Genomic DNA, 6,035 nt, shown 5'->3' with positions numbered 1-6,035 from the left:
GGTTCCCTTAGCAGCTCCTTCAGCAGTAGACTGTTACACCCACGGTGTAAGAAGGAGAGGTTCCGCAGGTCCTTCATACCGACCGCTATCAGGCTCTACAACACCTGCACCACCTGAACCATGTTGTAGTGCTTTACTTTACTGTTCTCTTTACTTGTCTTGCTTGCTTGCTGCTGTAACAAGTAAATTTCCCCGCTGTGGGATCAATAAAGTACATACAATACAATACAATACAATACAATACAAAAGGGATCAGGGTGCCATTGAAGCAAGCACGGTTACTGGATGTGATGTCATGGAGAAGTGTGTTTCAACCTGGAAAAAGGCATACAGCATGCATTTGCGTGGCGAACACGTCAAGGCACTTTTTGTCATGTAAAATTTCACTTGATACAACAACGGTTGCTTCGAAGAAAGGTGACGCATTTGTGGCTGTGAGTGTGACTCAACTCCTCTAGAGGGTTCAATTTGACATGCACGGAACATTTGAAAGAGTCAGTTAAGTCAGCCACCTGCTACACGACTGTGTGTGTCCCATGAATGCATTGTTACAAACAGCACACAAAATGTGACGAACATTTAAGCCATCACAGAAAGGAACATACCATTAGGGATGAACTGGAGCAGTAGGGAGCTTTCCGGCTAATCGGGAAGCATTTATGTGGCTTGCATGTTCTCACCATGTGTGCCTGGGTCCTCGCGTGCACCCACATTCCAAAAATATGCATGCTAGGTTACTGCGATAGGCTGGCGACCAGTCCAGGGTGTACCCTGCCTCTTGCCCAAAGGCAGCTGGGATAGGCTCCAGCATACCGGTGACCCTAGTGAGGACAAGCAGTCCAGAAAATGGATGCATGAATAGTTGGGGCAATCTAGGGACTCTTTGGTTTCAGACTACATTGATCCTCTCAACACATAAATGTTGTCGTCTGTTCCAGGTCACAATTCTTTACAGGAAGATGAAACAATTTATTCATTTATGTTGTCATGCTCATCCTATTCAAGGTCCCTGTGAGCTGAAGCCTAAACAGGGCACAAATGGCTCAGGAGGCAAAAGCGGGTGGTGGATCCATTCTAGGTGAATCGCAGACATCTAAGTAAGAGATTACATGAAAATATGTTATATACAATATAAATACATAACATACTGTCTTCTGTTTGTTTTAGTTTTGAAGTAAAATTGAGCAATATTTTAGTCACCTTACTCCATGATGTGTAATCATTGCACAGCTACAAGTGACATATCTGCTTTTGTGGTATTATTTACTGCAATTTTGATACTTGATTTTCATGGATGCATTATTTGTATGCATGCAGTTATCATGTTCCCCGTCGTTTCCTTCATAAAATTCCTCTAAAATGACTGAAAAGTGGGTTGCGACCTCTTGACCATTGGAAAATGTGGGTCCCGGGTTCATACCATTTGAGAACCTCTCATATAAACTAACAAACAGAGCCGCTCCTCCCTACACACGGAACACGCGCTGTGTGGGGCCCCACCACATTTTGCTCAAGGGGCCGCATTCTTGGCATCGCTGCCGTGAGGCGTAGAGCACCAATTCACTGATTTGTTGCCACGATCATTGGTGGCACGCAGCCCCCGTTCATGATACAGTCATTTTTGTATCGTGTTCGGAACCACGCACACCCAGAACCACCTGGCTGAGAACCACATCCACCATCATGCTACGACTCCAGGTCATATTAATATACCCGTGTGTACAGGGTCAGGCAAAAAGATCTGACACATTTGTAGGTTAAATAAAAGGCAAATAAAGTAAAGAAACAAAAAAAGTGTTTTTATTTTCGAAAAGTACATATAATGCCATTTTTTTCATAAAATGCCATTTTGCTTTGTTTCTTTATAATGCCATTGTTTTTCGTTTCTTTTTAAGTTGCTGCCATGAATTGGACTGATGAGCATCGCGCTTTGATTGTGGAAACATTTGTCAAAACAAACAAATCTGTAACTGCAACACAACGAGCGTTCCGTTTGCTCTTCAGTCTTGGTAGACGTGATCCCGTACCAGCTCCAAACTCCATCTTGTTATGGGTTACCAACTTCAGAGCTACTGGATCTGCATTGAGTGTGTGGACAATAATGGATCCCATTTGACTGATTTAATTTTTAAAACATAATGAAACAGAATGGCATTATATGTACTTTTCGAAAATAAAAAAACCTTTCTTGTTTCTTGTTTTTACCTTTTATTTAACCTACAAATGTGTCAGATCATTTTGCCTGACCCTGTATAAAGTGATGACACAGCTCCATACCTTTATCTTTGGCCCTTTTCCCCTCTTCGTCTTTCCTCTTTTTCCTAAATTGTGCACCCGATGGTTTCGACTTTCTCGTATCCATGATGTTTTGTTGACACTTCATCATCATACCCACTGTTGACACCTCAGGTAGCAGACAAGGCTAAGGCCGTGTCCACACGGAAACGTTCCTAGTTGGGATGCTCCGATCGATCGGCCACCGATCAAAATCTCCTTCCTTTTTTGTAGACAGCAGAATTTATGGTTCCGTTTATCACATCAAGTCCTGAAGCAGCAAAACATCCCCAGACCATCACATTACCACCACCATATTTTCCTGTTAGTATGTTTTTTTCTGAAATGCGCTGTTACTTTTACACCAGACGTAACGGGACACACACCTTCCAAAAAGTTCAACTTTTGTCTTGTCAGACCACAGATTATTTTCTCAAAGGTCTTGGGGATCATCAAGATGTTTTCTGGCAAAATTGAGACAATCCTTAATGGGGTTTTTTTGGTTCAGCTGTGGTTTTCGTGCATTTAAAAACTGCATTTTGTGTTCGGCCCTGTTGTCATTGACTAATATTTAAATTTGTTGGATGATCTGAAACATTTAAGTGTGACAAACATGCAAAAAAAATAAGAAATCAGGAAGGGGGCCAACACTTTTTCGCACCACTGTATGTTTTCAGACTCAGCTTTATCCACTTCATGTGAGCAGTTGGGGGCGCCGGAATGCCACATGTAGAGGATGCCAATGAGTGCCGGGCATAAATAAGTATGAATTGCTTTCCCCCACTCATCCCGGCAATGCCCCGTGGAGAATGCCACCCCGGGCAATATGTTTGGAGGCCTAGACAACTGCACCGAGGACCACTCAAATGTTTTTACTTTGTTGCAGGATCAATACGAAACAAAAATGAGCAGGTGGTTGGAGGTTGGTTTTTTCCCACTGACTGAATTATTTGTGTAACCTGCAGATAAGGAATCTCAGTGCTACACGACAGACATGACACACGTGGATGAGTACACTCTAGTCTCACTGTGGGGAACAAAATGTGAAAGCCAATGAATGTTGGATTGTTGGCTTTGCACATGTTGCACATGCTATTGTGCCAGAGTGTCCTTGCTGCCGCTGGAGCCTCTGATCTGAAATATTTGCTTATTGCGACAACTGAATTTATACTTCTGTCTTGGACTTTGCAGATGGGTGCATCATGCACATTATCCACGTAATGATGATGATGTACTTTATGATGATGCCATGGAAGTATAAGCAGCTCTTCCACAAATTGATGACACAGCAGCAGGACCTTCCTCAGGGATACTTGGGTAGGCCTGAGGGATGGGGGGGGGGCACTCCACCACAATATATGTGGCAGTAGGGGATGGCAATGCAAATTGCAACAATTACAAGTGATAGTCCACCAAGAGCTGTGGACATTTTCCCCCATTTTCCAGCTGTACAAAAATAATAAACAGTGGATAATGCCACTGCTGTATATCCATTGCAGGTAACATTGTGGTCAAATTAGCATATGCCACTGCAACAATTCGATGGGCTTCGCAAAATGTGCCGCATCTGTGAGAACGAAGAGGGGCCACGGAAGGAGAATAACATTATCTAGCTGTGACGCAGGCAGCCACAAGGAGACGAGATCTCCCTTCTGGCCTTATCAAAGCAACAGTGAACATCTGTTACTCACAAACACTTGAAAGGCCAGAAAACACAATTTAAATGTGATCACTCTGAAGCATCTCTGGATGTGTATGTTCGGATTCAGCCACGATATTGTCGCCATGGCACAGCAAATGAAATCACCTGTGCATTATGTCTCCAACAATTTAATCCTGGTGTGCACACAACACTTGCAGGGATGCTTCTGGTATTCATTCATGATTATGCTTATTTGCACCTAAAATATGATATTCACTGATCTTTACCTCTAAACCTAAATGATGAAGTCAGACTGCAGTTTATACACTCTCAGTATGCATTATAGTGCAAATGTTTTTTGGATGACTTGTTTCAGCTGTGCTTTTATGACTGCATTCAACATGTATGGCATTCATGTATGGTTTTGGAGATATCCAGAAAGAAGGCAGTTTGACTACTATGAACGGACGGAAGCACGCTGCCTCTTGGGAGCTGCTGTGTATTGAGATACCTGCTGTATATCACAACCGCCTTCAGTTACGGAGATGTCCATATCCTCGACGTTTTTGTGGCACCCCCAGGAGGCCACGGTGCCGTTAGCACTTGCCTATCTCGCCTACCAGGCTGGCCGGCTTTGCTGTGGAGGATTATGGGAAATCTTTTGAGCGCAGTTCAACACTCTTGCACCACCAAAAATACATATCTTAAGTTTTTCAAATCTCTTACAAAAGGCATTTTGCAGTTTTACCCTTTCATAACCTGGTATTTGTTAAAGGTTCAGGACGAACGCAGATAAGTGAATCCCAATTTCGTAATTTAAGTAATATCTCTATTTTCCCAAACAACAAATTTATTCTGAGATGGCCTTCTGAAGCGTTGCAAAGGGACAAGATAACTTCACCCTTGTTGCTATAAAATGAATCATCTGTTTTCCGTGTCACTCGGGCCCAACGTCAAAACATCAGGTCAAGTTGTGGTAAACAATATCTTGTCGAATTGTTGGTGAACTCTAAATGAATCCTTGATTGCAGGGGTGTCCAAACCTTTCCCAGCGAGGGCCACATACTGAAAAATGAAAGGATGCAAGGGCCACTTTGATATTTAGTAAACCAACACATGGAAATATGCTAAGAAGCTATATGGAGCTCAAGAAAAACCTGCATTTCACCTTTGTAAGAGGTGAAATGCTTCTAAAAACAATTTTTTTTTCCATAATAAAACGAGTTTATTCTTGTAAAATTGCGACTTTTGTTCTTCATTCGATTATGACTTTTTTTTTTCTTAATATTTGGACTTTATTCCCATAAAACTACAGCTTTTTTTCCATTTCTGCTGGGTTTTTTTTCCCAACTATTCCATTTCAGCTTTCCTCTTGTAAATGTTCTTCACGTAATTATAACTTTATATTTTTAAAACAACAATGTATTTTTTCTTTATTTCAACATTGTTACTCAAATGACATTTTTCCTCATTTTACAGGTTTATTCTCAGAAAATTGCGACTGTTCTCTCCATTTTTTTCCTCTTAATATTTTGACTTTACTCTGGTAAAAATTCTGCTGTTTTTTTGGTATAATTTCCCAAATATTTAAACTTTCTTCTCCTAATATTTTGACTTTATTCCTATGTTATACATTTGCACCCAACCTAAGTTTCCAAAAATTCCAACTTTATGCATTGAAAAAAAAATTAAAAATCAACTTCATGCTACTAAAATGACATTTTTCCTCATACTATTACTTTATTCTTGTGAAAGTATGGCCTTTTTTTCCTTGCTAGATGACAACTCTCCTCTTAATATTTTGACTTTTGATTGATTTTCCCATTTTTGCTGTTGTTGTTGTTTTAAGTTTCCTTGTTAAATTACATTTTAGACTGTGGCGCGGGCCGCACTTTGGACACCCCTGCTTTATTGTGTATGCTGCACAAAATTATCTCTCAGTCATGTCCGCCCATTCACTGTTTTGATAATAAAATGTGTTTTATTATAATAAAAAAAAATCAATCATCTCGATTCATCTCCACTTAAAAGGTATATTGTCAGAGAAATAAATAGAGTCTATATATATATATATATATATATATATATATATATATATATATATATATATGTTACCGGA

Source organism: Dunckerocampus dactyliophorus, chromosome 1, assembly GCF_027744805.1.
Source record: "Dunckerocampus dactyliophorus isolate RoL2022-P2 chromosome 1, RoL_Ddac_1.1, whole genome shotgun sequence".
Taxonomy (NCBI): Eukaryota; Metazoa; Chordata; class Actinopteri; order Syngnathiformes; family Syngnathidae; genus Dunckerocampus; species Dunckerocampus dactyliophorus.
The sequence above is the reverse complement of the archived record's forward strand: the minus strand, read 5'-3'. Positions refer to the sequence as shown.